Genomic DNA, 9,936 nt, shown 5'->3' with positions numbered 1-9,936 from the left:
GATTGCTAGCTTATACATATATGATATACTGAAATACTACAGCCCTCTATACCTGATAATTCTGAAGAAATAAGAGGGAAACCTTTGCTTTTTCACATCCATCAGAGCACAAATATAAATAACGAAATAAAAAAATTCTCTAAAAGACTTGACCATTCAAAATCTTAATGATGTAAAGGGGAAAGTTGACTAACCCAAAGCTGCACAATTCACCTCATTAGAAGTATGATTAATTTTAACATAAATGAGACGGTTGGGGAAAGAGAACATTAATAAGGATGCTGCTATCTTCCCTACAAATTACACCATTGATTAAATTCCAAAAAATGAAAACACGATGACTTTTTTTGAAATTTTCAACATTTGATCTTCATGATCTGTATATTTTGTGATCAAAATCTGAAAATGAATCATGTTTAACTCTTTTTTTTGTCTTTGGTACATTTTATCTAAAAATTAGCATGACAGTTCTTACAGTTTAAGAAGAAGATAAAGCTATATAATGGTGAACACATATTTTCTTTTGTTTTTTGAACTTCAGTATATTAGAAATACGTATACAAATGAACACTATAATAAACTATCTTTGGCATATAGTTTTTAACACACAAAATTCCTATATATAGATGATTATGGGTTTCACATACTATGTACTAGCATCTTAATTGATCTATTTTTCATATTCAATGCATGCTATCTCTACAAAATCCATTGGTCTAACTAAGAGTCCCTAAGAAAGCAGTCGAAGAATTTGATCAGTAACATTCATAGAGTGTGATATTCACCCTTAAACGAAAATAAACATCCCCATCGAAGGCATCAGTGTCAAGAGTACCAATTCCTCTCGCCATCAAGAAATCCCCTGTTCCACCCACAACAGATATTTCTCTGTACTTCGCCAAAATTGGGTCTGCTCCATTGAAGGTGATGGTTTACTTTATAATCTGTAGAATTCAGCACAAATGTGAAGCCAAGCCAAGCGCTGAAGGTGTTCTTCATGTCATAGAAATAAAAGCCCTGAGCTCTTCCCACTGGAGGAGAGTGAAGATTGTTATCAAGAGTAATAGGATCATCAAACACAGCAAGATCTCCAAAATGATTGTTGCCAGTCAAAATGGTGAGATTGGCTCCTTGTGGGGCTGCAACAATTGCAGAAGTTGCATTCTCTGCATTCTGACCATTGTAGATAATATCATGAAAATAGAAAACTAAATTTCTACATGGCTTTGGAAGCTTCATTTTCCAGGGATCACAATCTCCACTTTTCACCCAAACTGTGGAAACCAAGAGCCACAGAAAGCATAGGTTCAAAACTCTACTACTCCAAACTGCCATTGTGCAAGATCTGAATAAGGGAAAGAAAAAGTGGTTTCCTGCTGTAATTGGTAAGACTCTTATGTATTTGTGCCTGTACTTGAGCCATTTATATAACAAAGCTCTAGCATATCATTCTTTGCAATGAAAGGTAGGTATCTAAGGCTTTCGATCAGCTTTAGCCACCCAGCATTCATTGTCAAAATGAAAAGTAATCAAGAATAAGAAATACTACAATCAAAATAGTCAGTGGAGTTTAGTCAAATGGGGGTAGGTTTCTGTGGAAAGAAGTTCTCCGCCTATTTGTTTCATTGCATTTATTTGATCCTGCCAACTAGCAACCATCAACACAGGGACCTGCACGCAATAAAATAGAAAATGGGAAATGTGACAATTTATAGCAATACGACTGAAGGGGTCTATGCTCAGAGTTTCTCCAATGGAGAAATCTAATACGAGGGGTCCATGCTCGTTTCTCCAATGGAGAAATCTAATATGAGGAAAATCTTAACTCAAATTCTTATAAAAATACAATTACGTGTAATTGGACGGGTATATATTCATGGTTATCATAATGTGAGATATTTATCTTTCAACATAAAAAGAAAGTGTTTTTTCTCTTAGAGAATTTCTAAGAGTTCCTAATTCTACATAATCATGTGTAGACATGTGCTATACCTTGTTTTATTATTATTATTATTTATAAATTATATATATAACATTTGTAATTGTTTATCTAGAATCAAATTCATTCCAAATTAATATAATTAGATGTAATTCTCATTTACTTTAATGATATTTACATCAATTTTAGATTGAATATGGTCATATATTAAATTTGATCACAAACAAGCTTGTGTGTGTGTGTGTGTGTTTTCTTTTATGTTTATCTTTCAAGTTCATTAAATGAATGTATATATTAGCTCAATATTATGTCAAAATATGAGAAAATAGTCTAGACATCTTGAATATTGGATGCTCATTTCAAAATGTTACCTATCTATTTGACTGGACTCGCCCAAAAAGTTGACAAGAGAAATCAAATGAGACAAACACTTACTCTATATAGAAATCAAATGAGACGAGAACTTTAGGAGAAATCAATTGTTTCTAAAAAAATGACATTAAATGTTTATAATATTGAGTGAAATTTAGTATTGATTTTATCCACATAGTTGAAAAGTTAAGCTAATTAAATAAATGTCTTTATTAAGAAAGGGTAGTTGCTCATAATTAGTAATTGTAATAACATATTTAAATTAAAATGCAAACAATTAGGGTATTTAACTAAAAAATCGATTATGTGGTTGAGCACCATATATGTTATGTCATATCTATTTTATAGCCTATATTGTTCTATATTCTTGGTCTAAATAATTCATCAAATTTTGTGCAATCCCAAAATTTTGCAAGGTTCATGTCAAAGATGGACCATACCATTAAGAATGTCATTGAATTAGTCCTACATGGTGCAAACTCAATCTAACATGCATAATTTTTCAATGCTATACAATTGGAACTCAAATTTATGCATGTTAAACATGATTGAGTGAAACTTTTGAAAATGCATGTAAATGCATACTAGCCATGAGGTATTCGTGATGCAGGAGCATCCAGTGGTGTAAGGGCAATCTTCTATCACCCAAAAATATGCTTAGAGATAGTTTTTGTTTAATTTGTTTTCATTTCTGAATACCCATTTGGGTCAAATAAACGTTCCAACTCTCACAGTTCCACTATTAGTTTTTTGGATTACATTTTTTGAGCACCTTGTGATACGTATCAAAGCAAAAAAAAATGAGTTATTTTATAATTGAGCCAAAATTATGATGAGTTAGAGGGTGTAAGTTGGAGGGATGATTATACTTGTAATTTAAAGCACTCCAGAAAAAGAATTAGGTCAAAAGGCTTTACGGTTAGAAAGTTATTACAATTCTAATTTTTCTGGAGACCTCCTAAGAGCACTTCAAAGTTAGATTTAAGGCACCAAACAACCTCTTACAGGCCTAAAAAATGGGGGACAAGAAAAGCTGTCCATAGGGCTATAGAGCACTTTGAGAGCTTTTCGAAAATGTAAACGGTTTGTTAATCAGAGTCCCAGTTCAAAAGTTATGCTTCCTGGAAGTTGGGCTATCGTTTCTGGGTTTTTCTACTTTTACATCAACTTCTAACATGAATTCTAGAACCTTTTTTTTTGGCGGTGGATGCCAATTGACATATTCTAGAATGTATTCCTAACCCTAAACCATTTGGGTCTATTTAAGAACATTTCTAGCACTAAAAAGGCAGTTCTCAGTGGAGTTTGAGAGAAGGTATTGAGTGGAGAATTTCTCTCTCTAGAATCATACTATTGTAAGCCCATGGGGCATTTTCATTGATAATAATATTATCGTTTTCTTGTGTGTTTATTCTGGTCTTGGGTTGTGTCTCCATCATTCACATACCCATTGTCACCATCCTGAATTTTTTTTTAAAAGAAGAGGTGAAATAAATAAGTTCTATTAGTTTTTAAAATTAAAAAGCAGTAAAAAATGGGGGCTAACTCAAGAAACAACACATTGCAAAATAGCTACAAGTGAGATAGAACACATACTAACCTACACCCTTTCCTAATTTCAAAAACACCCACATCAAAGTATCCTAGAAGCTAACCATAACTAGAATACTATGACTAGTCATTAACACAATATATATAGAGCCAATATAAATAGAAAGTCCAAAAAAGTACCACGAACAGAGTCCTCATGGGTCAAGTGTAGAAGTAAATAACATTAAAAAAAAAATTATTAAAGCAAAAACAAAAGCTATGTCTCCATATTCTTCTCCTTTCCCTATGACTTGTCCAATAGTAGCTCGATCAATTCATCAACTTGAAACCTATAGAGAGTGGTGTCCACCCCCATCACAGTAGTTAGATCTTAATTTTCAACATGCAATAGATGAAGAGTTGAAGCCATTGACGACATAATGCTAGCCAAAATCTTGGCCACATCATCAAATCTCTTTTCAACAATATCCTACCTCTCCCTAGGTTTCTAAAAACTAATCTCAATGGCTAAAACATCCTCTCCCTAATTATGTTTAATGCCTCTGGGGGTCCCTTGAGGGTCATTATCCTAGCTCTTCTTTCCCTTTCCATGCCAACAGGGAGGAGAAGTTAAGGTCTCTCCATTTTCACCCTCCAATTTTAAATTATTAAGGGTATCATTCTTTAGGTTACTTGAAACATGAGATATAATGGGGCTTGAGTGACTATCAATAGGGATAACCTCTTCCCCTTTCCCTTCACTAGTTGAATCATTTTCCTCATCCTTAATGTAATTCTTCCTAAAGGGCCTTCATTTTCTACCTTTTCTATGGGGGTTTGACTTTACCACTAATAATGGAATCCAAACTAATAGGGTACTTATGTTTGGCCTTGGGATCCAATTTCACCTATTGTTTCTTATTCTTAAGGGACCTCCATCTTCCACCTTCTGTTTCCACATTAGAGTCCATGATCTGAACATCCTTCTCCATCTTAATTTTCTTAATGATATGGTGTAGAGAGGACTTAGGTCTTTTCATATCAACCATAGACACAACTTTAGTTTACATTTGAGGGTCAAGGTGAAAATAACAAGATTAGGGAGAACAACCTAGACATTGATAGGTTGGGTAGGGAAAAGGATTTTGTGGAAATTGAACAATTGAAAAATAAAATCCTAATGAAGGAAATTGTAAGATTTACCCTATTTCATCTTCTTCCTAACCTTAAGAATATTATCTTCCATAGAGTGGAGGATGAGATAGGGGAATGCAATGAGGTCACAGTTCTTAAAATGGTTCAAAATGAGGAAGTGATAGAAATAAAAATATGGAATCCAACCTCTTAAGTGATATAATGCATGGTAGCATAACATACTTCTTTTCAGAGATCTGATAAGGCCATTCTAACACACCCATAATGGTCATGGCTCAAACTCTTAATAAGGAAAAAGAATTAGTTGAGGTTGGCCTCATCCACAACTAGTGTTTTCTTTCGCCATTTTCATCCATCCAAGGGGAAATTTCCAACCTTTTCAATGCTTCATTAAACTCAAACAACATCCCACTAACAATCACCTACCTATTATTCCAAGTGCTGACAAATTGCATGGACAGAGACTCATCAAATCCCTCTATACACTACTAAAATAGAAGCAAGTCACCCTCTTTTAAATAAGTACAAGTGGCTTCATTGTATTTCTCAATAGTACTTGGCTCAATGAGTATGGGGTTCCCACCCCTTTCCTCATTCTTACCCAAATCCTCAATGAAATCTTCCAAGGTATCTAACATTACTACAACTTTCCCATAATGTAGACTCAAAATAATAGTAAAGTTAGCACAAAGAATTTAATTGAGAATGAAGTAGTTCAAACAATGGTCACTCAAATGAATAATGCAAAAGTAATAATCAGAACTATGGTCATAGGCCACCAAAAACCATTTTGAGCCACAATACTCATGATCTAATGCTAACCACATACACTCCTTCCAACTATGTTAGTACCATTATTATTAGAAACTATTGTCCTCCTACTTCTGACACAATCATGCCAAATCTTACTAAAGGCAAAATTCCACTTGAGGCAAAAGTTTCTCACAAATTGGTCACCAACTAACAAGCCAATCATATCCTTTTTAAACTAGTTGATATTTTAGCCATCTTTTAAAAAGACATATAAAATAATGATTTACAAAAAGTGGCACCTTTATGTCTAAATAAATAATTTATATCATATGGGTTATTTCATTACCTTTAATATTAAGGCATGAATACGATCTAGCATGCTATCAAAATTATTCCAAATACGCTTATTGACCATCATATTCAACTAATTATCACCAGCACATCCACCACCTAGTTGCCTTCATGGTAGATATGTTGTATAGCCACTTCCCAAAATCTTAAAATGAGTGTATGAGCATCATTAATGATAGGGGCCACTATCCTTTTGACTCTATTTTTTTCCTTATCTACCTTGATAATAAGTTGTGTCCCTCTCCACCATCAAATTTTCAATACCAACTAAACTAGCATGTTTGACTCCCAAAAATAGCCCCATAGCTTCTACAAAATTGTTGGTGTTCTCACCACAGCTTCTTGAATAAGCCATCACCAGGTTTCCTTTGTCATCCCTTATAATACCTTCCACTACCACAAAACCCTTCCTTATAGAAAAATCAAAATTGAGTTTGAACTAGGAGGTGGCAAGTGATTTCTATCTCACTTTATTGCTGGCTAAAAATTTGGAATTATCAAACTTAGTAACCAAAACAAGAAATCCCCAATCATCCAAAACAATACCCTCATTGACTGCTAGGGTATGGGGATGGATCATCCATCTCTATTAGGGGATGAATTTTACTAAGAGATTAGAAATAATCCATAGGGTAACCATGGGGGAAGAAGCCAAGAATTTGATCGAGCATTAGAAGAATCAATAAACTTTAGCATATCAACAAAACCATCAAGAATCACCAAGATCACACAAGCATTTCTAAGCACTAGTATTTATTAAGTCCTCTAGCAACTGATCCTATTTATTGACCAACTTACTTGGTCAACATTAAAACCAAGCATAATTGAGCCATGTAGTATAAGTCAAGCTCCTAGTGTATGTCAAGTACCTTCAATGAATGAGTGTCACCAAGAATTGACTGAGTCCTCAATACCAAAGCTAAAATACCTCTAACATGTAGGATTTCTAACTACCCATTGATGCTCCTCCATCATTGTTGCACTCACACCCCTAATTTGGTGAGGGCATGAAATAATGTAGGAGCATTAAGGTGGAAGGGATGACCATGAATATAATTGCAAGTAAGGTTTAAAATATTAGAAGAGAGGCGTGTAGTTGGAGAAAATCAACATTTGGAGACATTTTTAAATAAAAAAATAATATTGAGAAAAAAATAAAAATTTGTAGAGAGCTATAGCCAATGGAGAGATCTTTGAGGAAACTATTTGGAAAGAAAGAGAGGTGAGAAATGAGTGGAATGAAGTTGTAGGGAGCGAAGAGATGTTTTGGAAACAAAGATCATAGATTTAGTGGCTTACTAAAGGGGATAGGAACACTTTTTTCTTTCATAGGCCAGCCTCTAAATGCAAGAAAAATAGTAACACTATATCCAAAGTACTTGATGATCAAAACAAAGAGCATACTAAGAAAGTGGATTCAGGAAAATGGGATACCATATACTTTCAAGACATCTAAAATCAGCTAGTGCTTTTTCAGAATACAAAAGAAAAGTGATGAACTATTGAGGATCATTACCCTAGTGGTGGATGAGGGTATGAACAAATATATTTGATCAAGAAGGTAAAAGTTGAAGAGTTGAAAGTGATTGTTTTCTCCACTGGAGCCTATAAGGCCCCAAGCCTTGATGGTTTCCCACCCACTTCCTTTTAGGAATTTTGGGAAATCATAAATTATGACCTCACCCATGTAGTTAAATTTCTTATTAATAAGATTCTTGAAGGAAATTAATTAGATATATGTTATCCTAGTCTTGAAAATTGGTGATCTAATTAAGATGGAGGATTTTTGGCCCATCGACCTTTGTAACATGATTTAGAAACTTATTTCTAATGTATTAATTAATTGGTTAAAGCTTCTATTGGATCAATTTATTATCCCATCTCAAAATGTCTTTGTTCTTGGTCGACTGATTTTGGATGTTGGTATTACCTGTCATGAACTCATGCACTCTATATAGAGGAGTGAAAACTTAAGTAAGGAAATAAAAATAGACATCTCCAAGGTGTATGATAAAGTTAGTTGTGATTTCTTTTTTGATATTCTAATAAGACTTGAATTTGGGGAAAGGTGCACCCTTGTAATTAAGAAGGCTATCACTTGTATTAAAAAAAATAATCCTGAGTGATACTCCTTGGAAATGTTTTAGTTCTTCAAGAAGCTAATGAAAGGGGACCCACTTCCCCCCTACTTATTTATCATTATTGCTAAGATCTTGGGTAAAAACTTTATGGCTATGGTGGAACAAGGATGGATAAAAGGTATTATAATTTCCATTACCCTCACCCCATAGATTTTACAATAGTTTGTGGATGATACTTTTCTACATCGAATTTCTTCAATTAGAGACACTAGGTGCTCAAAAGAGCTCCTTCAAAATTATGTTAAAATAACAGAGAAGAATATCAATTATCAAAAGAGTAAGATATAATTCTTCAACAAAGAGAGAGTCCCACAATATTAGATTATAAGAGAATTATAATGTCAAATGGAAAATCTTCCTGATGCTTACCTTAGGTTACCCCTACTATTAAGCAAGTCAACCCCCAATTCTGGAACTTGATTGTGGAATGCATGTAGAAGAAGCTAGCTAGATGGAGGGGAAAGGTGTTTAGTAGTGGAAGGAAAGTTGCAACTTCCCTTTGCCTCCTTGTGAGGTATTCCTATCTATTTCTTACCCTTTTTAAAAATCTATTGCAAAGTTATGGATACTATAGAAAAAATTCAACATAATTTTATATGGTCAAGAATGGAGGAGAGATCTAGGATGAGTCATATGGCTTAGAAGAAGGCCTATAAACCCAAATATTAGTGGGGATTAAAATTTAGGAGAATGGATGATCTTAATTGGGCACTTATGGAAAAGTTTGGCTAGAGGTTGATTCTGAATGAGGTAGGGTTGTGTAGAATCATGAAGGATAATTACCCAAGGAGAAATTTGGAAATACCCAATTTATTTTAACAACATTGTGCAATTGATCTTATTTCCTTATAACTATGAAAATGAAATTAATGTTCCACCCATAACACAATTTTGCCTTACCATATTTGGAAATTGAATTTTTGCATAATTGAACATCATCATTTCATCTTATTTTTGTGATATGCATTCACATAACTAAAAAATACAAAAATCTCAGGAGAAGCGATATTACTCAATCACTACTTTATTGACAACCTGATTCAAGGCTCCGCCGGGAAAGAACCAAGAAGAAAACTCGGCGTCATTTCCATTACAACAAGGCTTTTAAATAAAATTTACATAGGATTCCAATCCTGAAATTACAACAATCAAATTAAATTTCTTTCATGGCCCTTAACAAGAGACCCATTTCATTTTCTATAATACATTGCCGAGGTCGTGGAGGGAACGGAACTGACCAGGTGACAAAACAATAACCAAAGAGAGATTTTACTCTAAGAATACTTTTTTTTTTGAAGGCCTTTTGTTTTCTAAGTATAAATTTTTCAAAAAAATCTTTTTAAAAAAATAAATTCTAATAGAATTCACTAACTACCTAGTTACACCAAAAACTTGAATAATTCATTTTAACAACATTGTGCAATTGATCTTATTTCCTTATAACTACGAAAATGAAATTAACGTTCCACCCATAACACAATTTTGCCTTAACATATTAGGAAATTGAATTTTTGCATAATTGAACATCATCATTTCATCTTATTTTTGTGATATGCATTCACATAACTGAAAAATACAAAAAGCTCATGAGAAGCGATATTACTCAATCACTACTTTATAGACAACTTGATTCAAGGCTCCGCCGGGAAAGAACTAGGAAGAAAACTCGGTGTCATTTACATTACAACAAGGTTT

The 9,936-nt window shown here is 33.7% G+C and overlaps 1 pseudogene; it reads right to left on the bottom strand.

Moving 5' to 3' along the window:
• Positions 1 to 477: 477 nt before the first annotated feature.
• LOC149539528 (disease resistance response protein 206-like) lies at positions 478 to 1,382 on the bottom strand (annotated as a pseudogene).
• Between the last annotated feature and the right edge of the window lie 8,554 nt (positions 1,383 to 9,936).

This window comes from Cupressus sempervirens, chromosome 9, assembly GCF_028749045.1.
Source record: "Cupressus sempervirens isolate cs-2001-9-10 chromosome 9, ASM2874904v1, whole genome shotgun sequence".
Lineage (NCBI taxonomy): Eukaryota > Viridiplantae > Streptophyta > Pinopsida > Cupressales > Cupressaceae > Cupressus > Cupressus sempervirens.
The sequence above is the reverse complement of the archived record's forward strand: the minus strand, read 5'-3'. Positions and strand labels throughout refer to the sequence as shown.